Consider the following 27,654-nt stretch of genomic DNA (forward strand, 5'->3'; position numbering starts at 1 on the left):
CTCCTTTCTCCTTACTTGGGATGTAGATACAATGCCTGCAGTCAGAACAAGCATTTTGACTGGAAAAACAAAAGCTGCACACTAACTATGGAAGAACAGGAAATTACCAGAAGGAACCTGGGTCTTTGATGACTTCCTCAAGTAGATGAACCAGCTCTGAACTGCCTACTTCTGGACTACTTATTTGATTTTTTTTTTTTAATTAAAAAAAATTTTTTTGGCTCTGTTGGGTCTTTGTTGCTGCACGTGGGCTTTCTCTTGTTGCGGCAGGCGGGGGGCTACTCTTCACTGCGGTGCACAAGCTTCTCACTGCAGTGGCTTCTCTTGTTGCGGAGCATGGGCTCTAGGCCCGTGGGCTTCCGTAGTTGTGGCTCGCGGGCTCTAGAGCGCAGGCTCAGTAATTGTGGTGCATGGGCTTAGTTGCTCCACGGCATGTGGGATCTTCCCAGAACAGGGATCGAACCTGTGTCCCCTGCATTGGCAGGCAGATTCTTATCCACTGCGTCACCAGGGAAGCCCTGGACTACTTATTTGAAAATAAGGAAATAATATGGGAAATTGGAGAAAATATTGGATTAATCTACTGTAGTTAAGATAAAGTTGTAACTGATATAGTTTTAGAACCCACATTAAAGCTTGTACTATAATATAACCAATGGGTGGTCACAACAACAGTAAAATGTGTCATAAGGAACATAATGTCCCCAAGGTACTTCTAAGTTAACTTCTAAAAATAGGATAGTATTAACAAGTAATCATAATTTCCAAGTCTCATAATTTACCCATTCTTGTATGTGTTTGTTTTCCTGGATTCCTCACATAAGCAATGTGTAAGTGTCCTTATTGGTTTCTTATCTTATGTAAGTCATGGAAAGATACTGTGAAAAGCATAGGCCTGAGGATCTAAAGAAAATTCTGGTTCTTGGTCATGTAAAACCATAACCTTTAGATATAGCTCAGGATTTGGTTTAAAATCACTCTGTTAACATTGTATTTTTAAAATAAGCACTGCAGAATAGATTTTTAACATTACAAAGCCTCAAGTCCTACTATTTTAACGGAGAGGAATAGTTTAAGATAATGACAATGAGGATACATTTTAAGATGAAGATGATGATATTTTAAGAAGTAAGCTTGCAATAAGAATTATTCTTATGTTCAAGTTTGACTTACTGTTTTTAATGTCTTTTATAGAATGCTATCTTCCAAAAGCACTTATAAGAAGAGAAAATGTTTGTGTTAGAGACATCCTTTCAACCCCGCTGTATCTTGGAATGAGGTATGTCATTCAGTATAACACAGAGTTTGGTCCTTCTATTTATAACACCGCAGATATTAAAAGAAACATTTTTGAGAAACAGAGCTAGTGTAAAAATCAAATACTTCAGTGATAATGTCAGCACATTTCCTTCTAACTAAAAATAGAAATAAATTTTATTTTAAAGATTTTAAGTCATGTTTCTAATGTAAACTATCGCATGACCAGGATATTGTAAAAACTTCAAGAAAACTGAACTGATGTAGAAAATTTTTTCAAATATTTGGATAAGAAAGAAAAGTAGAAGATTCCTACTCTGCTCTAAGTATAATCACTTATAATAGGTTGATCTTAACTATTAAGACTTGTCTGTGGAATTCATTCCCGTGAAATTGACCAGATAATAGCAAGAAGTTTTGAATAGGCAAAAACTCTTGCTTATTCAGGAGCATGTATTATTTCTGTGCTGCAAGTGGCCATGTCAAATGGTTGCGAAATGACTTAGGCAATTCTGGAGAAGATTTTGATATCAGAACTTAGATTGGTATATACAGTTTTAAAATTACATGTTCTTGGAAATTTTTATTAATTTATTAAGATAGTCAAATCCAGGCAGGATTATAATCCAGGGAATCATTTAATCAAGATTTACTGATATGTAAAATATAGTCCATCCAAATTTTATTTCTAACAGGAAGAGAAAGACTGAATTCAATAAAAACATTTTAAAATATTGATCAAAATGCCAGAAAGTACTAAAAGCTTATTAACTAAGAAATGAGTGTTCTCTAAACAGTCCTTTGAAGAAGGATTTTGTTTTGCTGTTTGTTTTTTTCTTGGGCTTTGTGGCTAGGAAGATTTTCTTGGGCTGATTCAGTCACATACATGTAGACTGATCATCAGCTTTTGGGAAGAGTGGTACAAAATGCTCTAAGACTATTCGATTTCCATTTTGATGAAGACATGTATATAAGAATTAAGGTATAAGCTTTAGTTAACTAAAGAAAATAGTCATCGGGGAAAAAAAGTGCATGCCTGTAATTATCACATCTATGATGGCTGACAAATCCTGAAAACAATTTCATAAATGATAATACAATACACACTACATTCCTGAGAAAATATGTATGATATACATTGGTTATACATTCTTAGACCTGGTAGTAAAAAGGAATATGCAACATGCTGAAGAAAAAAAAAAAAAAAAAAAAAAAAACAATACCGAAGAATCCTAATAACCCTTCCGGGCTACCTTTACACAAAAATTCCAACCTATAAACTCTGAAGCAAAAATTACTATCAGACTCAACTTCTACACTTTGGCTTCTTAGTATTCTTTTCTTTCTTTTTTTTTTTAAATTAATTTTTATTGGAGTATGGTTGCTTTACACTGTTGTGTTAGCCTCCACTACACAACAGAATGAATCAGCCATATGCATAAAGATATCCCCTCCCTTTTGGACTTCCCTCCCATTTAGGTTACCACAGTGCATGAGGTAGAGTTCCCTGTACTATACAGTAAGTTCCCATCAGTTGTCTATTTTATACATAGTATCAATAATGTATATGTGTCAATCCCAGTCTCCCAATTCCTCCCACCCCACCCCTTTCCCCCTTGGTATCCATATATTTGTTTTCTCTGTCTGTGTTTCTATATCTGCTTTGCAAATAAGATCACCTATACCATTTTTCTAGATTCCACATATATGCGTTAATATACTATATTTGCTTTTCTCTTTCTGACTTAGTTCACTCTGTATGACTCTCTAGGTCCATCCACTTCTCTACAAATGACCCAACTTCATTCCTTTTTATGGCTGAGTAATATTCCATTGTATACATGTACAAAACCCTAAGTGAGTAGAAGGAAAGAAATCATAAAGATCATAGCGGAAATAAATTAAATAGAAATGAAGAAAACAATAGCAAAGATCAATAAAACAAAAGCTGGTTCTTTGAGAAGATAAACAAAATTGATAAACCTTTAGCCAGACTCATCAAGAAAAAAAGGGAGAGGACTCAAATCAGTAAAATTAGAAATGAAAAAGGAGATGTTACAGCTGACACCATCGAAATACAAAGGATCATAATCTATGATCGTAGTTTTCTTTAGTTCAAGCCAAAGCAGTGGTCAATATCCTTAAGATTTGTAGGGAAAGAAGCAATCAGAAAAGGTACTTTGACTTCCAGTTTCAGTCACCTCCATGAGAATATAGAGAGAGATGTCACATATTCCTAGTTAGTACCATTTCATTCTTCCTAGTGGTTAAGTCACTCCTTGGTAGTAAGCGAAAGGACACAGAAAGGTGCGTTAACTCTTTCAGGCCACTTGGTAACTATTCGGTATATAGCTACTGAAAGGCACTAAATGTACCCTTCAGTGCATGACTTACTATCTCAAGTCACTCAAGCACTAGGGGAAAAACACTCCATTGTTGTTTAACATTATGTATTGGGTTGGCCAAAAAGTTCATTCGGTTAGTGACTACATTGTTCAATAAAATTCTTGGTGAAAATGAAAAATGTCTTTTTACTTAAAACTGAACAAACTTTTTGGCCAACCCAATACTAGATTTTGCTGCTATTTAAACTGGGTCTATGCAAAAGTTTTAGGAGATGATATCCAAATGCAAATATATATATATATATCAAAGGCTCTGAAAATAATAAATCTATCAGGCAACCATTACGCTCAAAATTGTATTACACCTTAATAATGCAATCTTCTTCTCAAATGTTTTCATGTAAAATGAGACCATTTGTTTAAGCCAATTGTGACAGTGACTTTAAAAACTGAAGAGGATGCACATGTGCACATACACACACACACATATGCATACACACAAACATACAGCTTAATGTAGGAGAAATGGAGTAAGTAAATATTTCATAAAGCATTGAAATGTATGTACAGATGTGATTAGAAGACACAGACTGTGAGATCAAATATCCATCTTAAAATTTCAGTGCTTTGGCGGTTAAAACAGTAAGAGAAAAACAACATTGTTTTGCACTTAGAAACCTGTTTCTAATCAACTGAGCTACTCCTATGGGGTCAAATAAAAATGATTAGCTTATTAAAAGCATAGCTTTGCTATTTAATAAGCAAAAATGATTGAAAATTCTGCTCCAGATCCTGATAATTTTAGTGTTTCTAGTTAAGCCTGCAAAATTGCATTCATTATTAGTGTCTAGATTCATTAACAATTCAATTTATAGATATTAATGCTTATAATGCATGCTTCGCTTGCCAAAACTTGAAGAGAAATTGTTTCAATTAGCTTTCATGGATCATGAATCCTACCGGCTGGGTATTTTTAGACAAAAGATACAAACACATCCCCAAGCAATGCTAATGCACAGCTGGGACTCGTGTGTAAGGTCACTTGAGCTAACAGTTTAAAAGGAAAAACAGTAAATGAGTTTTACCCAGATGAGCAAGACAGGAACAGTCTTCTGTTTCCAACCAAATATTTGAAAGGCATATACACACCTTGAGAAAAATGGCAACAGAATTATTTGCTTTTGAGATTTCTAGAAGATAAAACCATTAGACAGAAATTGGCAATCTAAACTCAGCAAGCAGTATTCAGCACATAAGACAACGTGGGAAGTCTCAGTGAGAGATCTTAAATTGTCCCTTTGTAGAAAAGAAAGGGGATTTCTTAGAAGTCTCAAGCTTAACAGAAATATAAATTCTGTCACTTGCACAAGGGCCATGCTCTAGGTAGAAGAATAAAAAAATAGATTGATGTCCCAAATGATCTAGAAGAGAATTCAGATTTAGAGAAAATTATTAATTCTCCACTTCATTTTGGGCAGCATAAAACTTGCTCAAAGTTGCTAATTAATGTCAATAGCAAAGGGCACCCTTAGGCAGAAGAGGGTTTTTGGAGGCTCTCCACCTCTTTGAGGTACATTTCTTTCACACAAATCTTCATATAAATTGAGGACAGTAGCCCATCCTTGCACTTTTCACTTAGTGTAAAGTAGTGCAGTGTAGTGTAGTGAAGCCTAGCATAGCATAGCATCGTATCTCCATCTACGTGTGGTCTGTGGTTGTTCGTAGCTTGGTATTTAGCAGAGTATGAAGAGAATGAGGTGACTTTCACCTTAAAACTAAGAGATATTTCATTTGTCTTCAATGAAATGCTGACCCACATCACGTACTTAAGAACAGATTGAATAATCATTCTTGAGTGCCTCAAGAACAAGTCCAACTCCCTCAAGGATCCCTTGAGAGAATCTTAGAGAAGTTTAAAGCTAGTAGTATGAAATCAAAATTAGGTTTGAGAAAACCATGAGATTCCAGAAAACTAATGAAACACTAAACTCTAAGAACATTAATGTCATAAATGTACAGTTGGGAGAAAGAGAGCATGAAAAGCATATAAACTGTTCAGGAATATTTTAGATGAGGAAGTATGGAAAGATGTAAAATGTCTCTTCTAAAACTAACTGAACTTTGGATTAAGTCTTAGATACTGGTCTGGAGGAACTATAAATACATGTCTAGAAGAAATATTCATTTCATTATCATATTTTTTAGACTTAATAGTGGTATAACGTCTCTATTGACAACTGGGAGTCTATTATAAATCATTACTGCCACAACAGACACTTAATAAAACTCACAAATATGAAGATTAAAATCTAGATTTCTGAAAAAAATGTAAATACAAACAAAAGGAAATCTGATTGCCTCTAGGTTATAAAAACTAATGCATGAGAATGAATTAAAGGATGATGGGAGAAAATGGGAAAACAATTTAGAGAAAAAACTTGAAAATTTCAGTTTTTGATAGAATAATTTGGAGAAAGATCTAAAAGACTGACAGAAAAAGGACTAGGCTGAAAGCAGTATGTACATGGGACTAAACACACAAAAAAATGATGTAACTTATTTGTTTGTTCAGTCAGTATGATTGTAGAAACATATAACGTGCATTTCCCACACTGCCAAATTCATAATAACAATTATTCTTGAAAAACTACAATTTATTTTTTAAGTCAAATAAGTTATTTAATAAGTTAATTGGCCCAAATGCACACACATAGACACACATACACCCAAAACGGAATGACAAAGGCCATGGTCACTGATGAAATCATTAGCACTACCACATTACTATTCAGGTCCATAATTCATTCTTTAGAGTCCATAGGGGCCTGGTTTGCTTTGCCGCACTGAAAATAGAGAACAGCAGGGATCCCTGTTACAAGAAGCTCACTTCCCCATTCTTTCATAAGCTTCCTCCAGCTTTTAAGTGCTCTGATTATTCTTTTGTCTCTCTGTGGCTAACCTATTACTTAAGGTACTTCTTCCTCCCTGCTCCTCCCATACCTCTATAATGGATGTAAAGGTCAATGACCCACCCCCCTCAGGAACAGTAGTATTTTCAGCAAGGAGTGTGGTGAGGTAGTCATGGGATTCCCATTTCTGTTAACAGACTTGAAGGCTATATTTCATCACTGAAAATCTAACGCAGGCTTCTGATGCTGAGAACTATATTTTCACATAATCTATACTACCTACAGAGCCAATGCATTTTAGGTTGTAAGCCAACAGAGGATGTTTAGAGGATGACAATATACAGCAATAAATATAACTGGGTATACAGATAATCAGAAATCCGAAATGGCATATGTTACCATTACGGAGCAGTTTGAGAAGGTGGCTAAGTGTAGAGACCTTGAGCTAACTACATCTCATAATTTTGAGGAAACAAATTGGGTGGTGGGCGATAGTCAATACTACTTCACCCATAAGATAAACATTTCAGCGCTTTTCCTATAATGACTTCCTAGAGAAACAAAAAGGAAATTAGTTCAACGTAGTACTATGCAGAACAAATGACATAAATATTACAATTCCATGAAGGCAGGCATACCATCTTACTCACCAATGTATGCCCATGGCCAACCCTAAAATAATGCCTGCCACATAGTATGCACTCAGATATTTGTTGAAATAATAGATATATTATTCCTCACAATATGGCCTACGTTTCTCCTTACAGAAAACAAAATAATACTAGCTTCTATCAAAGGTTGTTTGTGAGGATTAAAAGAAACCAAGCAGTAATGTAAGATGATAACCTGAGGGGAAAGTGAAATCTGGTAAAGGGTATACCCAGACTCTGTACTATCTTTGCAACTTTTCTGTAAATCTAAAGTTATTCCAAGATAAAAAGTTCAGTTAAAAAAACATATCATGCAAAATACTTAAGCCAGCATCTGATATTTGGCTGGTATGATCAAGTATTTCCTGACCCTCCTCACAATATCACCCATGCAACTCAGAGGAATCAACAGCATGCTAGTGATGTTGACCAAGGGGACTAACCAGCCAACTGACAAATCACAGTAGAGATTTGCTGGCTTTATCTATTTGTTGGTTAGTGCCTGAAACCTGTAATGGCCCTAAATTATTTTGAATATTCTCACTAGATACTACTGAAGGACTCTACCACAACCACCCCTCACTTTTCCTTTTTTTCTCTCTTATACTTTTTTACCCCATGGTAGTTTTATTTCCTTGTTGTCCTCCCAAGTGGTACCCATTGACACTTACTGGCATTTCTTGGTGGTGACTCCCAGCCTAACACGTGGTCACTAACGCTACTGCTTTTGGAAGAGAACAGTTAGACTTTATTAAAAATCTAACTCTGGTTCCCAGACGTTCCAATGCCTTAAGCCTCATATTCATGAATAGGATGGCAGCTCAGTTAAAATATAAAAATAATCATCCCCTTGAAATGCAAATAAATGTTTCCACAGATAATTTTCCAAATAATGGTGAAATAATTGCCAAATTTCTACATCTACATATGAGAGCTTTGGTGGGATATTTATTCCTGCAACTGACAATTATTATATTTTTAAAGTTCTTTCAGAAAAAAGAATTGGTTCTTTCTAGAAAGCAATCTCCTTTTTTTATATCAGAAAGTTTGAAAAAAAAAAAAAGATTTAACATTGATTATCAGTCTATCTATCTCACTTTTGAAGAATATACAGAACCATTCCTGAAGGCTTCAAAGCAAAACAAATACAGTGAATGGAATCAATTTCCTCATAACTTCTACTAAAAACTGGAAATGAGTTACCATTTTTTAAAAAAACGAACATTAATTTTAAAAACACCGCTTCCTTAAAGATGAAGTAAATGTTTTTAAAGAAAAATAAAACATTGATATAGTCAAAATACACTTCTTTGCCTAGGCTTAAAATACATCAGAAATTACTACTTCTTTAAGTCAGAATCATAGAAAGAAAACATATGCTTTGACAACTCCCAATACTTTAAACTATCTTCTTATAATGGAAACACGCTTATCTGCCTCCTTACTCGCTCCCCATTCCCAGTCCAGGTCTTTGCTTCACCTAACTCTTTGCAAAACTGAAAGAAAATAAGGAGTAAAAATGAAAGTGAAACAAGAAGCTGTAAATATTTTCCATGGACAAGGCTGTGAGGATATATTTAAATGTTAGCTAAGTTGGGGGAAAGTAGTCTTTTACCTAGTCCAGTGGTTCTGGTTCAAACTTTGTGGTTTCAGGATCTCCTTTATGCTCTTAAAATTATTGAGAACTCCAAAGAGTTTGTTTATGTGATTATAACAATTAATATTTGCAATAATGGAAATTGAGAAAATTTAAAAACATTTACTAAATCATTTTAAAACAATAAATCACTACATATTAATGACACATTTTTATGAAAATAATAAATTCCCTATTCTAGAATATATACATATTTGTTTCCATACAAAAATAAGGTTTTATATCACGAGCATCAAGGGAAAGTGATGCTTCAGAAAGAAGTGTCATGTTTATTCCCACCTCAGGGGAGTGAAATAAAATGTACAAGACACCAGTTTGAGTTTGGCAAACACAGAATCTTAGACAATTTTCTTATATTTTAATATAACATTCACGGGGTTTTTTGGTAAAAATTTATACTCAGGGAGACAAAATTGCATAATTGTCTGACTGTGATCAGAATAAGCATAGCATGGCTTCTACTTGGATACACTGGTCCTCACCTAGAAAAGCTCCAAGTTATCAATGACCTCATAATTAAAACAGCTTGCCTTCTGCTCAGAGTTCTTTAACTAGGTTGACTCTTTGGTAAGATATACTTTGAATTATATCTGTTAATAAAACCTGGACTGGGGTTCCCTTCAAATTAGCTGAACCTGAAGCTAATCCATAGTATTCTTAGAGACTCTGGATAAATACATGTCCTATAGACAATAAAAAAAGTTTTTAATCTGTTATCAACAATAACCTCACAACAGGATTCAATATATTAGCATCTGGGGTTTTATTCAATACTGAATATTATTGAGAATTACTAGGATTTTCACCTTGTCAGATAAAGCTAGCAACTAGACTTCCAAATATATATATATATTTTACCTTGTACAACACAACTAGCATAGAATTCTACATAAAAAGGCAAAATTTAATGAAAGACTGATTTCTCCCTTTTTTATTTCTAGTCAGGTAAAAGCTTTATGTCTATCAAGTAAAGGGGTATATACCTATCTCACATGCATGAGACATGCACAGCATTTGCAGTAACCAGCGCTGTTACTCCAGTGTGCTTTAGCTGAAATTAAAGTAAGCTTCTGCTTTGCCAACAGTGTTACCTCATATAACATTGCAGTCTAACACTAATGATTACAAATTTGGCTGATTAGACTCTCTATGGGTGGGTCCCAGAAATCTGTACTTATTGAAAACTTCCCTGGTGATTCTAATGTAGTCAATCAGACAAGTTTTTGGATCTAAGCAGTACTGCTTCAGAGTTAATAGACAGCCATCAGTTACAGCATAGGTTTTCATATCAAAATGTATTTTTCTTTAAAAAGAGAAACTCTATTAAATTAGCTAAACAAACACAACTGACAACCACAACACTCCTTTTGGTTCCTTGAACAGTTAAGTCAAGTTCATTCTCACCCGTTTTGCAAATGCTCTTGTCTCTGGCTGCAAAATTCTTTTTCATCACACCCCTTCCCCTTTCACCCAGCTCACTCTTCCTCTCAGCCTACTGGTCTCAGGGCAATCATTTTACTTTCCTAGCCTTCTTTAAGGATCCCTTGCCCCCCATCTCCAATTTCCCCTCTTTTATTTATCTTTTTCCTGTTCACTTCCTTTGTGCTACTTATAGTCTAGAATTATATTGTCAATTTACCTTCTTACTAACCATCAGCCTCTCCCCACTAAACGTTTTTCTTTTCACCATGATAATCCTACTGCCTAGAGCATTTGGTGGAGGGTAGGCTATATTAGCCAGGGATTTTGAGGGGCAAGCAACAGACACCAATCCTAGTTAATTAAGCAGATAGGCTACCCAGTCAGAAACAAAACCCGAAGAAGCATGCCAAAGAACCAGTCTGGTGAGGAAACTACTGTCTTTGGCTCTGGGTGTTTACACTGCTGACTCCACCAAAGTGGAGTCTGGTGAAACACTGCCATCTCTGGAAAGTGGATATGGCTTTACTCACTATTCTGCTGGCACAACAAACCATTAAAAACAAAATTCTGGTCCTTCACAACACCAGGTCTGATTAAAAAATTTGTCTGTTTGGCAGAGCTTAGGTTTGAGGCCTGCAGCCCTTTCAATAACGTTGCATTTTCAGTCTCTAATGTGGTAGATGAGCTTGGCTTCATACAGAGGAGTTCCCAAATATAAGGGATTCAGCTAGTAGGTGGCCAAGATGAAGGATAAATGTCTCCATTAATATAAGCTCTCAAATATTTCTTGAATGAATAAATCATAAAACATATTCAAAAATGTTATTAGAATAAGTTTTAAATAATGTAATCATGAATTTTCTAGTATTTAGCTGCTATCAATTACTCTTTATTCTAATTCTGGTTTCCTCCTTTTAGACTTGAATAAAAAACACCTGTGCTTCCAAGCAGCTTGAATTTCCTTAACAGCAATGTGAGAGACAATGTGAGATACTTTTCAAATTCCCCTTGGATGAAGGATTTGTTGCCCAGCTGCTGAGAGAGTGGTCAACCATCATCTGACAGGCCCTTCTATGATGGCCTCAACTGCAGAAACCCACATTCTCTAAGGTTGAGTCTCTTCTCAGGGCAGCCTGCATCCAACAACTGATCAAAATGGGAATATAAAGGCTTGACCCTCTTGCCCCAACTCCAGATAACTCTACAAAGCTAGTCAAGGCCCAGAGTTCTTCATGGGGTCAGTCCAGGATGGCATTTGGCCTTCTGGCAGCTTGACTCTTCCTGCTACCCAGTCCTGCTCTCTTCCCCTGCCTTCACAAATGTTGACCCCAAGGGCACTCCTTAATAAACACTCTGCAAGCTAAACTCCCTTTCAGAGTCTACATCCTGGGGAGCCAGCTGGGGACAGTTAGTACCATTAGTGATTCAAGAAAGCAAGCATTCAGATGGAGTTTGGAACTGAAACACTCACCTCCTGGCTGACAGAAAAGTGGCATAAGGGAACTTTCTGAGGTGATGTAAGTACTGTATACTTAAATTGGGTTAGTATTTACATTTGTGTACACTTAAAATTTGTGTAAATTTGTTTAATAAACAATTTTAAATAAAAATAAATAACTAAAAAATAATAAAATGTTTATGTAATTTGTTTAATTTATTTTATTGTTTATAAATTATACCTCAAAAATATATAAAGAGAGAGAAGGCAGAAAATTAAGAGTATCTTATTGATTAGGTGGCTTCTAGTTCCTTTCACAGTGGGCACTGACATATGATGTAAAAAAGATAGCAGATAAGGAACAAATATCAGCTAATAGGCAGTGAGTGATGCCTTCTGGTCTCCAATGGAAGGTGTTAGTAGTTTGGAAAGAAGACCTTTTGTGAGGCATTCTCACTGTGAGTATATAATTGATACAAATCTATTAAAGTTAAAGATGATTAGGTTCAACCAACAAATTGTTAAAATGAAATCATGTGTTAGCTGCCATATTCTATCTGAATAATATAAATCATTATCAAGACACTACAGGTAGAACAAAGTAATTACCAGGATATTTTAATTTTCTCCCTTAAGCTAAATAGCTTTTCAACATAAAAATAGCAGTTACCGCTTGAGAAACTATTTAGTGTTCAGTGCTCTTTTGATTTTGCTTCAAAATTTCAGTGAACACAGAACAAACAATTAAATTTGAGGGTGATACGTAACTAAGCCTTTATCTAAATAAGTACCTAATCATCTCAAGGATCAAAATTTGAACTCTTTGGTGGGCTTTTATTTAAAAATGCAAAGAAACTGACAGAACATTGAATATCCTCAACCAAAAATTAAATGGAAACCAAGAAATATCACCAAGAACCCTTTCTCTAGTTTTATTTTTAAATGCCACTACTATATAGAAGTCTGGATAATAAAATTTTTTAATTATATTTTTACTCTTCTTTACCAGTACTTTCCCCTCCTCCTCCACCCCACAAAAAGTCCCTGATTTTAAACAAGTAGGATATAACATTGAAGTTACCTCATAGCTATGGTGTCTTTATTATTTTCAGAATATAGATAGAAAAAATGGAATTGAGAAATAGCTTGCCTCAAGGAACAGTTCAGGTTGTAAAGCACTGAATCAACCAAAGCAGGAATTCTCAACCTTACCTTCCTACTAATAGATTCTAGATTGTAGCCTGAAGAAAAATATGTACCTAAACATCCTATGCTGAAAAATTATTTAGCTTAGAAAATAAGTTAAACCTCCTTTATGCAGAAGCAGGTTTCTTGGTGTGATTTGAGGTTAGTGAGAGGAAACCACTCCCTTATTAAGACATATCCAACTATGGAAATAATGTGCAGCTCCAAAATTAGTAACTGTTTTATTATTACCACAGTGTGGAAATAAAGTATGTTCTTTTGCTCTGTTATTCAATCTGGTTAATTATACATGTAAAGGGCTTCCCTGGTGGCGCAGTGGTTGAGAATCTGCCTGCCAATGCAGGGGACACGGGTTCGAGCCCTGGTCTGGGAAGATCCCACATGCCACGGAGCAACTAAGCCCGTGAGCCACAATTACTGAGCCTCCGCGTCTGGAGCCTGTGCTCCGCAACAAGAGAGGCCGCGATGGTGAGAGGCCCGCGCACCGCGATGAAGAGTGGTCCCCACTTGCCGCAACTAGAGAAAGCCCTCGCACAGAAACGAAGACTCAACACAGTCATAAATAAATAAATAAATAAATAAATAACGTGAATTTCTTTAAAAAAAAAAAAAAAATTATACATGTAAAGTAAAGTTATTCCTGGCAACTCCAAAGCCAAAACTCTAACTTTAACATAGTTAGGGTTAAAAGAGAGAGATTTCTGCTAAAGGAAGAAAGTCCTGCTTACTTCTAATATATATGCTATACTTTACTGACTCAAAGGAATGTGATCCAACAACCACTAACACTGAGCACTCTGGTTTCAAAGCTAATAGATAACTTACTTTTTTGCTCAGACAACCTACATGATATGAGTTACATTGGTTTTATATATCTATATCTAACAATGGCAGCATTCAAAATGCTAAAATAGGGACAGGAAGAGGAAGAAATTCAGAAAGTATTCAATATAACGCTTCCATGAGCACCACTGTATTTAGTGGGTTTACTTAGGCAATGAAGCACAACCAACAATTTACAGCACAAATATACTATTATAAATCATGACAATGCAGAGATTGTCAAACTTGATTAAAAAAAAAAGATCCAGTTATATGCTCTCTACAAGAGATATACTTTAAATAAGTTGAAAGTAAAAGGATGGAAAAAATATATATATAAATTCACAGAGCTACCCTAAGAAAACTGGAGCAGCTATACTAATACTAGGCAAAATACAGTTTAAAACAAAAATATTACTGGAGATGAATAGAAACATTTTATAATGGTAAAACTGTCAATCCCTGAGGAAGATTTAACAATTATAAACATACATACTCCTAACAACAGAGCCACAAAATATGTGAGGAAAAAGTGACAGAATTGAAGGGAGAAATAAACAATTAAAAAAATAATGTTTGGGGAAAAAAATAATGTTTGAAGATCTCAATATCCCATTTTCAGTAATGGATAGAACTACAAAGATCAGTAAGGAAATTGAAGATTTGAACAACACTATCAACTAACAGGGCCAAAGAGACATTTAGATGTAAAGAATACTCTGCCCAACAACAGCAACACATACATTCTTCTCAAGTGCACACAAAATGTGCTCCAGAATAATATTTGGCCTTACGTTAGGCCATAAAATAAGTCTCAATAAATTTAAAATGACTGGTATCATACAGAGTGGACTGAAATTAGAAACCAGTAACATAAGGAAATCTGGGAAATCCATAAATATGTGGAAAATAACAACACAATTAAATAGTCAATTAATCAAAGATGAAATAACAAAGGATATTAGAAAATTCTTTTAGAAGAATGAGATGAAAACAAAACATAGCAAAATTATGGGTAAAATTATGGGATGCAGCTAAAGAAGTGCTTATATAGAAATTTATAGCTATAATGCCTATATTAAATAAGATGATCTCAAATCAATAGATCAACCTTCCACAATAAGATACTAGAAAAAAGAAGAGAAAACTAAACCTAAGGCAAGCAGGAAAAAAGTTAAATAGTGGAAATTAATGAAATAAAAATATTTTTAGAAGGCAGAGAAAAATCAACAAAACCAAATGCTACTTCTTTGAAATGATTAACAAAATTGACAAATCCTTAGCTAGACTGACCAAGAGAAAAAGAGAGAAGACTTAAATTACTAAAATCAGAAATTAAAGAGGAAACATCACTCCTGACCATACAGAAAGAAAAAAGATTTGAAGAAAACACTACAAACAATTTAAAACAACAAATTAGATAACTTGGAAGAAATGGACAAATTCCTAGAAAGACAGAAACTACTTCTTGAAACTGGCTCAAGATGAAATAGAAAATTTGAATACCTCTGAGTAACTAGTAAAGAGACTGAATTAGTAGTTTAAAAACTTCCCACAAGCCCAGGCTGACAGCTTCACTAGTGAGATCTACTACACATCTGAAAAAGAATTAATTCTATGTCTTCACAAATTGTACTACAATTCAAGAGAAGGAAACACTTCCAAATTATTCTATAAAGTCAGCATTACATGATAACAATACAAAACAAAGGCATCACAAGAAAAGAAGACTACAGACTGATGTCTCCTAAAATATAGATGAGAAAATCCTTGACAAATACTAGCAAACTAAATCCAGAGGCACATAGAAAGGATTATACTTGATGACCAAGTGAGATACATCCTAGGAATGCAGGAATGGCTCAACATCCAAATCAACACACACCCATATCAATAGAATAGAAAGGCAAAAATCACATGATTACCTAAATAGAAACAGAAAAAGCATTTGTCAAAACCCAACACACTTTTATGATTAAGAAAACACACAACAGATTAGGAATAGAAGTTACTCAGCCTGATAAAGAAAATCTAAGAAAAACACACAGCTAACATCATACTTGATGGTGAAAGACTTAATGTATTCCCTCCAAGAAAAGGAAAAAAAAAAGACATCTACTCTAACCACTTTCGTTCAACATTGTACTGGAAGCTCTAGCCAGGGTAATTAGGCAAGAGAATACAATAAAAGGCACCTAGTTGAAAGCAAAAAAGTAAAACTATCCCTATTTGTAGACAAGATGATCTTACATATCAAAAATCCTAAGGATCCACTAAAAATCCAATAGATACCATAAATCAGTTAAGTAAGGTTGTAGAAATGTACTTTTTTATTTTAACATCTTTATTGGAGTATAATTGCTTTACAATGGTGTGTTAGTTTCTGCTTTATAACAAAATGAATCAGTTATACATATACATATGTTCCCATATCTCTTCCCTCTTGCGTCTCCCTCCCTCCCACCCTCCCTATCCCACCCCTCTAGGTGGTCACAAAGCACTGAGCTGATCTCCCTGTGCTATGTGGCTGCTTCCCACTAGCTATCTATTTTACATTTGGTAGTGTATATATGTCCATGCCACTCTCTCACCCTGTCACATCTTACCCCTCCCCCTCCCCATATCCTCAAGTCCATTCTCTAGTAGGTCTGTGTCTTTATTCCCGTCTTGCCACTAGGTTCTTCATGACTTTTTTTTTCCCCTTAGATTCCATATATATGTGTTAGCATACTGTATTTGTTTTTCTCTTTCTGACTTACTTCACTCTGTATGACAGACTCTAACTCCATCCACCTCACTACAAATACCTCCATTTCGTTTCTTTTTATGGCTGAGTAATATTCCATTGTATATATGTGCCACATCTTCTTTATCCATTCATCCGATGATGGACACTTAGGTTGCTTCCATGTCCTGGCTATTGTAAATAGAGCTGCTATGAACATTTTGGTACATGACTCTTTTTGAATTATGGTTTTCTCAGGGTATATGCCCAGTAGTGCGATTGCTGGGTCGTATGGTAGTTCTATTTTCAGTTTTTTGTTTTTTTTTTTTAACATCTTTATTGGAGTATAATTGCTTTTCATTGTTGTGTTAGTTGCTGCTGTATAACAAAGTGAATCAGCTATACGTATACATATATCCCCATATCCCCTCCCTCTTGTGTCTCCCTCCCACCCTCCCTATCCCAGCCTTCTAGGTGGTCACAAAGCACCAAGCTGATCTCCCTGTGCTATGCGGCTGCTTCCCACTAGCTATCTATTTTACATTTGGTAGTGTATATATGTCCATGCCACTCTCTAACTTCGTCCCAGCTTACCCTTCCCCCTCCCCATGTCCTCAAGTCCATTCTCTACATCTGCATCTTTATTCCTGTCCTGCCGCTAGATTCTTCAGAACCAATTTTTTTTTCTTTTTAGATTCCATATAAATGTGTTAGCATACGGTATTTGTTTTTCTCTTTCTGACTTACTTCACTCTGTATGACAGACTCTAGGTCCATCCACCTCAGTAAAAATAACTCAATTTCGTTTCTTTTTATGGCTGAGTAATATTCCATTATATATATGTGCCACATCTTCTTTATCCATTCATCTGTCGAAGGGTACTTAGGTTGCTTCCATGTCCTGGCTATTGTAAACAGTGCTGCAATAAACATTGTGCTACATTTGTCTTTTTGAATTATGGTTTTCTCAGGGTATATGCCCAGTAGTGGGATTGCTGGGTCATATGGTAGTTGCATTTTTAGTTTCTTTTTTTTTTTTTTTTTTCCACACACATACACTGTATTTTATTTTTACAAGAGATAAATAGACTGACACCAAGCATTGTACATGGATGACCACAACAAAAGCAACAATGATTGCAATTACCAAACATGAAACACACTCATACTATGTCATAATATTGACATTCAGTCCAGTAATCCTCCACTGTAACAGCTCCTTTACTTTGCAGTGAAAATTGATTTGTATATTCTTTGCCTCTGAGTCCTTGTGGGATTTTTTTTTAAAATTCAGACAGATAGTCACAAAAATTATACTCATCCTCATCAGTTCACTCAGTCCCATGTAATTAATTTTTTTTATCTTGATCTTTTCTTAGCACTTTTATGAGTTCATCAGTTTTTCATTAGAGTTCTGAAAATGCTTATTCATTCAGTTCAGCAGTACAGTCAGTTACCAGAAACCTGTACTTGTCAGAGTCTTTTCCATGAATTTCTTGAAGATGAAACCCTTTTATAGGAACATATTTGCAAAATCATCAGAGTACACCCAGAACTGTCTGTAAATGACAAAAGACTTAAAAATGACCATGGTTAAAGATTTGATGAAAGTTCATAATAATGCAGTTGACAAGAAAATTAGTTATTTCTGAGATATACATTTTAAAGTAATAACTAGGATTATGACTTATAACATTATACCAGAACATATAAGATTTTTAGAAGTTTCCTGTAATGTCTGAAACATTTATATTAACATATTTCCATACATATTTCCAAACAAATACAAATATAAGATTTTTATGGTAGTTCTATTTTCAGTTTTTTAAGGAACCTCCATACTGTTCTCCATAGTGGCTGTATCAATTTACATTCCCACCAACAGTGCAAGAGTATTCCCTTTCCTCCACACCCTCTCCAGCATTTATTGTTTCTAGATTTTTTGATGATGGCCATTCTGACCGGTGTGAGATGATATCTCATTGTAGTTTTGATTTGCATTTCTCTAATGATTAATGATGTTGAGCATTCTTTCATGTGTCTGTTGGCAATCTGTATATCTTCTTTGGAGAAATGTCTATTTAGGTCTTCTGCCCATTTTTGGATTGGGTTGTTCGTTTTTTTGTTATTGAGCTGCATGAGCTGTTTGTAAATCTTGGAGATTAATCCTTTGTCAGTTGCTTCATTTGCAAATATTTTCTCCCATTCTGAGGGTTGTCTTTTGGTCTTTTTTATGGTTTCTTTTGCTGTGCAAAAGCTTTTAAGTTTCATTAGGTCCCATTTGTTTATTTGTGCTTTTATTTCCATTTCTCTAGGAGTTGGGTCAAAAAGGATCTTGCTGTGATTTATATCATAGAGTGTTCTGCCTATGCTTTCCTCTAAGAGTTTGATAGTGTCTGGCCTTACATTTAGGTCTTTAATCCATTTTGAGTTTATTTTTGTGTATGGTGTTAGGGAATGTTCTAATTTCATACTTTTACATGTAACTGTCCAGTTTTCCCAGCACCACTTATTGAAGAGGCTGTCTTTTCTCCACTGTATACGCTTGCCTCCTTTATCAAAGATAAGGTGACCATATGTGCGTGGGTTTAACTCTGGGCTTTCTATCCTGTTCCATTGATCTATATTTCTGTTTTTGTGCCAGTACCAAACTGTCTTGATTACTGTAGCTTTGTAATATAGTCTGAAGTCAGGGAGCCTGATTCCTCCAGCTCCATTATTCGTTCTCAAGATTGCTTTGGCTATTCGGGGTCTTTTGTGTTTCCATACAAATTGTGAAATTTTTTGTTCTAGTTCTGTGAAAAATGCCAGTGGTAGTTTGATGGGGATTGCATTGAATCTGTAGATTGCTTTGGGTAGTACAGTCATTTTCACAATGTTGATTCTTCCAATCCAAGAACACGGTATATCTCTCCATCTATTTGTATCATCTTTAATTTCTTTCATCAGTGTCTTATAATTTTCTGCATACAGGTCTTTTGTCTCCTTAGGTACGTTTATTCCCAGATATTTTATTCTTTTTGTTGCAATGGTAAATGGGAGTTTTTTCTTAATTTCACTTTCAGATTTTTCATCATTAGTGTATAGGAATGCAAGAGATTTCTGTGCATTAATTTTATATCCTGCTACTTTACCAAATTCATTGATTAGCTCTAGTAGTTTTCTGGTAGCATCTTTAGGATTCTCTATGTATAGTATCATGTCATCTGCAAACAGTGACAGCTTTACTTCTTCTTTTCTGATTTGGATTCCTTTTATTTCTTTGTCTTCTCTGATTGCTGTGGCTAAAACTTCCAAAACTATGTTGAATAATAGTGGTGAGAGTGGGCAGCCTTGTCTTGTTCCTGATCTTAGTGGAAATGGTTTCAGTTTTTCACCATTGAGGACCATGTTGGCTGTGGGTTTGGCATATATGGCCTTTATTATGTTGAGGAAAGTTCCCTCTATGCCTACTTTCTGCAGGGCTTTTATCATAAATGGGTGTTGAATTTTGTTGAAAGCTTTCTCTGCCTCTATTGAGATGATCATATGGTTTTTATCCTTCAATTTGTTAATATGATGTATCACGTTGATTGATTTGCGTATATTGAAGAATCCTTGCATTCCTGGAATAAACTCCACTTGATCATGGTGTAGGATCCTTTTAATGTGCTGTTGGATTCTGTTTGCTAGTATTTTGTTGAGGATTTTGGCATCTATGTTCATCAGAGATATTGGCCTGTAGTTTTCTTTCTTTGTGACATGTTTGTCTGGTTTTGGTATCAGAGTGATGGTGGCCTCGTAGAATGAGTTGGGGAGTGTTCCTCCCTCTGCTATATTTTGGAAGAGTTTGAGAAGGATAGGTGTTAGCTCTTCTCTAAATGTTTGATAGAATTCGCCTGTGAAGCCATCTGGTCCTGGGCTTTTGTTTGTTGAAAGATTTTTAATCACAGTTTCAATTTCAGTGCTTGTGATTGGTCTGTTCATATTTTCTACTTCTTCCTGGTTCAGTCTCGGCAGGTTGTGCATTTCTAAGAATTTGTCCATTTCTTCCAGGTTGTCCATTTTATTGGCATAGAGTTGCTTGTAGTAATCTCTCATGATCGTTTGTATTTCTGCAGTGTCAGTTGTTACTTCTCCTTTTTCATTTCTAATTCTACTGATTTGAGTCTTCTCCCTTTTTCTTTTGATGAGTCTGGCTAATGGTTTATCAATTTTGTTTATCTTCTCAAAGAACCAGCTTTTACTTTTATTGATCTTTGCTATTGCCTCCTTCATTTCTTTTTCATTTCTTTCTGATCTGATCTTTATGATTTATTTCCTTCTGCTAGCTTTGGGGTTTTTTTGTTCTTCTTTCTCTAATTGCTTTAGGTGCAAGGTTAGGTTGTTTATTCGAGATGTTTCCTGTTTCTGGATGTAGGCTTGTATTGCTATAAACTTCCCTCTTAGAACTGCTTTTGCTGCATCCCATAGGTTTTGGGTCGTCGTGTCTCCATTGTCATTTGTTTCTAGGTATTTTTTGATTTCCCTTTTGATTTCTTCAGTGATCACTTCGTTATTAAGTAGTGTATTGTGTAGCCTCCATGTGTTTGTATATTTTACAGATCTTTTCCTGTAATTTATATCTAGTCTCATAGCATTGTGGTCGGAAAAGATACTTGATATGATTTCAATTTTCTTAAATTTACCAAGGCTTGATTTGTGACCCAAGATATGATCTATCCTGGAGAATGTTCCATGAGCACTTGAGAAAAATGTGTATTCTGTTGTTTTTGGGTGGAATGTCCTATAAATATCAATTAAGTCCATCTTGTTTAATGTATCATTTAAAGCTTGTGTTTCCTTATTTAGTTTCATTTTGGATGATCTGTCCATTGGTGAAAGTGTGGTGTTAAAGTCCCCTACTAGTATTGTGTTACTGTCGATTTCCCCTTTTATGGCTGTTAGTATTTGCCTTATGTATTGAGGTGTTCCTATGTTGGGTGCATAATATTTACAATTGTTATACCTTCTTTGTACTTCTAATATACACTTAAAATAAACAATCTGAAAATGAAATTAATAAAAATATTCCACTTATACCATCAAAAAGAATAAAATATTTTATAATAAATTTAACAAAAGAATTTAAAACTTATAGAAAACTATAAAACACTGTTGAAAAACTATAGAATATCTACATAAATGGAAAGACATCCTACATTTATCGATTGGATGACTTAATATTATGATGACAATACTTCCCAAATTGATCTACATATTCAGTTCAACCTGTTTCAAAATAACAGCTGCATTTTTCAGACCCTAAAATTCACATGGAAATGCAAAGGACTCAGAATAGCCAAAACTACCTTTCAAAAGAAGAACAAAATTGGACGATTCACACCTCCCAATTTAAAAACTTACTACAAAGCTACAATAATAAAGATAATGTGGTACTGACATAAGCATAGATGTATAAATCTATCAAATAGAACTGAGGCTCCATAAATAAACCTTTACATTTATGGTCAACAGGTTTCTTTGGTTTTTTGTTTTTTTAACAAAGGTGCCAAGACAATTCAATGGGGGAAAATAGTCTTTTCAACAAACAGTGCTGGAACAACTGGATATCATGCAGAGTAATGAAGTTGGACCCCTTCCTCACACCATACACACAAAAATAACTCCAAATAGATCACAGGCCGAAATATAAGAACTAAAACTTTAAAACTGTTGGAACAATATTTAGGGGTAAATCTTTATGACCTTAGGGTGACCAATGGTTTCTAAAATATGACACCAAAAGTACATGGGACAAAAGAAAAAAATAGATATTTGGAGATTCATCAAAATTAAAAACTTTTATGCTTCAAAAGACACTATCAAGAAAATGAAGAAAAAAAAAAAACAAGAAAGTGAAAAGACACTTCCACAAAAGGGGAGAGAATATTCGCAAATCATATATCTAATAAGGGATTTGTATCTAGAATGTATAAAGAACTCTTATAACTCAAATAAAAAAATAACTCAGTTTTAAAAATGAGATCTGAATAGATATTTCTTCAAAGGAGATATACAAATGGCCAAAATCACATAAAAAGATGCTCAACATCCTTAGCCATCATGGAAGTGCAAATCAAAAACACTGGGAGATACCACTTTACATCCATTAGTATTAGTACCATTGGTTAGTATCAAAAAATAAAAAGGAAAATAACAAGTGTCGGCAAGAACATGGGGTAATTGGAACCCTTATACATTGCTGATAGGAATGTAAAATGGCACAGTTGCTTTGTAAAACAGTCTGGAAAACGTTATGACCCAGCAATTCCACTCTTAGGTATATAGCCAGGAGAAATGAAAACCTATGTCCACACAAAACCTTTAACATGAATGTTCACAACAGCATTCATAATAGCCAAAAAGTAGAGACCACCCAAACATCTATCAACTAATGAATGGATAAGTAAAATGTGACATATGCATATAATTATGTATTACTTTACAGTCAAACCTGTGAAGGTTATGATCAGAATGTTTTCTTATAAAGATTTACTGTAGTGTCAATGTGGATAATCAACTGGGGGGAGAGGATACTAAGAATGGAAAAAGGAAAGACATTAGGAGATTGCTGCTATATCCTAAAGAAGCCTGAACTAAGGCAGTAGCAGGTGTGATAGGAAAGAGGCAACAAATCTGGGAGACATTAAGAGTCTAGAATTAATGGTACTCAGCAAGTAATGGAAGAGAAAAGGGAAAGGGAGGGGTCATAGCAAGCTCCTACTTCTGAGGACTCTACTCGGGCATCACCTCCTCCAAGAAGCTTTTCCTGAATCCACAAGTTGAGTTCTATGTTCCTTTTTGTGTTATAAGTGCATATGGCACACACCTCTACCATTGTATTTACTAAATTGTAATGTAATGTAGTTCTCTGTTCATGTGTCTTCTCTGTATTGGTCTTTGTGATTGAGGGCAGGGACCTTATCTCATAACGTCTTTGTAGTTCTATACTCCAGAACCTAGTGCCTGGCACAGAACATTGTAAAAAAAAGAAAGAAAGAAAGAAAAAAAAAAAAAACTTATGAACTAAAGAAGGATGCAGAAGGTGCCACCAACTAGGGTAGAGACTACAACAAGGGAAGCAGGTTTATTCTGGGGAAGGGATATGCTGAGGTAAGATAATAATGTCAGTTTTTCATATGTGACTGTGACATATCCAAATATAACTGTCAGTCTGAAAGTTGGAGATCAAGAGAGAGATTCAAAATAGAATTAGTATCAGAATGTAGGAGGTACAGGCAATAATTAAAACCTTGTGCATGTGGACCAGATTGTCCACAAAATGCAAAAAATAGAAGTAAGTCCAAATAAAGACCGAATCTTGGAAAACTCCTACATTTAAGGGATAGGGAAAATAACTGGAGTTCCCAAAAGGAATCTGAGGAGGGATTAGACAGGAAGAAGGAAAAATCAGAGAAAAAAATATCAAAGAAGGGACTTCAAAAACTGGTGATTTTGGCAGAAGCAGTTTCAGTGAAGAAAGAGATGAAAAGCCATCCTACAGTTGAGGAAGAGCAAATGAGAGATCAGAAGTGGAGACAGTGAGAAGAGTCAAGAAGCTTGACCATGAGGTGAAGAAGAAAGGTTGGATAGCAACTAGAGGTTGGTTCAAGGTCAAGGGCAAACTTTGTATTAACTTGTTTAATTGAGAAGTCTCAACCATGCATATATACTGAGTAGAAGTCAACAGAGAAGCTAAAGGGGAAAAAGGGGATAAACTGACAAAGTGAATCATTGAGATCAAAAGGGATGTAATCACACCTTCAGAAAGGAAGAACAGATAAGGGTATATAAATACAGGGGAGCAATGAGAGGACTGCCAGGAGTTAAGGGAGCTCCCTCCTGAATGCCTCAACTTTTTGGTGACCTAAGAGGTGAAGTCACATGCTAAAAGGTAATATGTAAATCATAAGAAAGAAACTCTGAGGACAGTGACAAAGGTTTGAAATAACTTTAAAGAATAAGAAGAGGGACTTCCCTGGAGGTCCAGTGGTCCAAATGAAGTTAAATCCAAAAATCTAAACTAAGTATAGCAGTCTTCAAGATTATGTGATTTTTCCCTCCAGTCATACAGGATAAAAGAGTAACAGTTGAATAAAATGGAAGTGGAGAAAAGAGAAATGAGTTATATATATGTGAAAATTCATTTAAGCTATATTCATTTAAGCAGATTTGTTCACTCAACTGTTTTAAGTTATACCTTAATATAAATGTTAACTTTTTAAAAAAGAACTCTATTATATGTCTCAGTTCAAGTACCCTACCCCTTTCACCCCCAAATCAAGAGGCAAAAAAGTACCTCTAAAACAATGTCTATTTAAAAACAACAGGTTAAAAAAAAAAAAAAGTAACAAAAAGACTGGAAATGAAAACAAACAAAAACCTGGGAAAAGACCCTCGTTCCCCTCAAATGCTTGTTTTTAATCTGGAGTAAATTACAGACCACCAAGTATAGTCTGACTTGGATATCGAGCACCACTTCCCACATGAAAATTGTTATTGTTGGCTTTAGCACTTTAATCCAAAGAGGACACAAATTCTGCTCATGTTTGAATAACCCTTGCCAACAAATTGATCCCATAGCAGCAGGGCTGCAGTTTCAAAGATTGAAGGGAAACATAAATGAGGAAAAATTCAGTAAATATATTTCCTCCTACTTAGAACCTAGGCTAGATTCCTTTAAAAAGAAAAAAAGCTTTTAATCTTTCCTCTTTTTTTCCAAAGCAACCCAAAAGGGCATTGGAGAACATCTGTAATTTACATAGAAGGGAGCAATGCCAAAGAAATAGAGATTCCACTGCTGTTAACCCAGGGGACAACTCAAATCGAGCAAATCTCTAAATAAGGTCTGAAAGGCAGATGCTCTGCTAGAGGTCAGCTAACTTCCAAAACCAGGAGTATGGAATGGGCACTTGGAATGCTAATGTCTGCCTTTCTGGAAAGCTACCTTTTGCCTTTATATGGGCAAACCAGAACAATTCATAATTCCTTTGCCAATTATTGATAAGATATACCCAAAGAAGACTAGACATTTTGCCTGGCCACCACCTTGCACATGAACATAAGAAGGGGCTTTCCTCATCATTTTAATATCTATCTTCTTCATCTACTCAATATTATGTGTTGGTTTAACAATGTAAAATCCCCCAAATTGTACAATATCTAAAGTTAGTAAACTTTCAGAAACTCTCTAAAAGAATAGGCTACAGAACCAAACTCCCTGGATTCAAAATCCAGCTTCTCCATTTCCTGTGTTGCCTTGGGCAAGTTACTTTACATGTACAGGCCTCAGTTTCCCATCTGTACAGCAAAGATAATATCACCTATTCATAGAGCTGTGTGGATTAGACAGTCAATACATCAATACATATAGACATTTAAAATATTTCAGATACATGCAAGTGTTCTATTAGTATTAGCTCTCTTATTAAGTCCCTACCTTATCAATTTGCAGCAAGCCTAACTCCATGATTTCTAAAATTTGCACAGCACCCAGCATTAATTAATGTGGCTTATACCCTGTGAATGCCTGATAGGCAGAAAAGAGTCTCAAGCTGTAGCACGGTGGATTTGCTGGCCTATTCACCAATAACTAGCTAGAAAATATTAATGACTCCATTGTAAAAACAGATACATTCAGACTTGTGATTTGAAGGTTAAAGGCTCAATACACCAACTCCATTTCCCTTGACTAGTAGCCCTCTTCCACGTAATATATGTGTTTACTGTAATGACTGCCTTTTGCGGAAACTGTCAATATTCTGCATACACAGCATCTAGAAGGATTAAGCAGAACTCTAGGGAATTAAAAGATACAATTAAGTGAAAATTAAGAAGGAAAGAGAAAGAAAAATGTGTTCTAAATCCCTAGAAAAGAGTTTTAGTAAGCTTTCATACTTTTTCCCCCTTTTTGTTAGGCTAATATTAAAGAGTTCTGTCCCTTTAACTGTCAAATGGCTTTCCAGCCTACAAGTAATCTTTCTCCACAGAGGAGTCTTTTAAAAGTTATAAATAAAATATCCCAAATATTTTCTTTTTCCCACAGATGAGAACATTAGAACACTGACATTTTAATCTGTTCTGTACAAGAATGAGTTGTGTCAACACAGTGCTCCCAGCTACAGCACTGAAAAAAACAAGTTTAATTAAAGACAGAGAAGAAACCGCATGTGGAGCCTAAGCCACTGAGATACAATGAAGAGTGTCATCTTCAGAGTCAGTTCTCTCTGAACAAATCTCTTTGTCAGTGTCAGGAGGGAAAAAAAAGACAGCAAAGTAAAGATGTGATGCTATAAAGGAAAAACATGGTGGTGTCAAACGTCAATATTCAGACTAAGAACTAAAACTTAGTATTTGTGTAGTACTTACTACTTAACTTCCAGAGTCTGAACAGTACTCCTAACATCATAAAACATCTTTGGATATAAATAGATACCTATTAAGCACATATATGTTGCCCAAGATAGAGCTGAAGCACAAAAAGGGAAAGAAGCTTAGCCAAGATCTCAAGGTAATGGTTTAGCAAAAACAAATAATGCTTTTACTGAGTCTATTCCAAAATATCAGTTATATTCCTTCCTCAAATTCTAATTTGAAGACAAAAAGTACCATTATCAGAGTACTCTTTTCCAAAATTAAGCACAGATCTAACTACATTCTAACAAAGGAGAGCCTGCCCATCTCCTGCCCTTCTGCCAGGGCACCTACCATCAGAGAGGCAGGACAGCACAGAGAAAAGAAAACAGAGCAGATGGGCCCAGGTTTCAACTCAGCTCTACCACTTCCCAGCTTAGTAACTTTCGGACAAGTTACATATTTGAGATTCATTATCCTCATCTATAAAATAGGGATGATAGCAACTACTCAATAGTGTTATCATAAGGCTTCGATGGGATAATATATGTAAAGTACCCAGTTCATTTCTTGGCACATACAGTTGATGCTCCATAAATAATATTCTTATTAACATTTGATTTCTGTAACACTGACCACTTGCTGATTGTATGTTATCATACTCTCCAGATTGTATATTTCTTATGACTACAACTTCTCTTTCTATCTGTAATATAGCTTAACTCACCTTAGTGGGAATGTTTAATATTAGGTATAAGTACCTATTGGTCTGCTCAGATATAAATAACTTGGTTTTTTGGCAGCATAGTATTACAGAATGTTTATTCGTAAGGGCTCAGTGTCAACACT

The 27,654-nt window shown here is 35.2% G+C and overlaps 1 long non-coding RNA gene across 1 annotated transcript in view; it reads left to right on the top strand.

The window, feature by feature from the left end:
* LOC103007373 (uncharacterized) overlaps positions 1-11,760 on the top strand; it is an 88,646-nt gene extending 76,886 nt beyond the window's left edge. The window contains exons 2-3 of the long non-coding RNA XR_452550.2: positions 1,195-1,279; positions 11,159-11,760. This is a non-coding gene — a long non-coding RNA (uncharacterized LOC103007373). The remainder of the gene's footprint in view (positions 1-1,194; positions 1,280-11,158) is intronic.
* The last annotated feature ends 15,894 nt before the right edge of the window (positions 11,761-27,654 follow it).

The sequence above is a fragment of the Balaenoptera acutorostrata genome, chromosome 19 (genome assembly GCF_949987535.1).
Source record: "Balaenoptera acutorostrata chromosome 19, mBalAcu1.1, whole genome shotgun sequence".
Lineage (NCBI taxonomy): Eukaryota > Metazoa > Chordata > Mammalia > Artiodactyla > Balaenopteridae > Balaenoptera > Balaenoptera acutorostrata.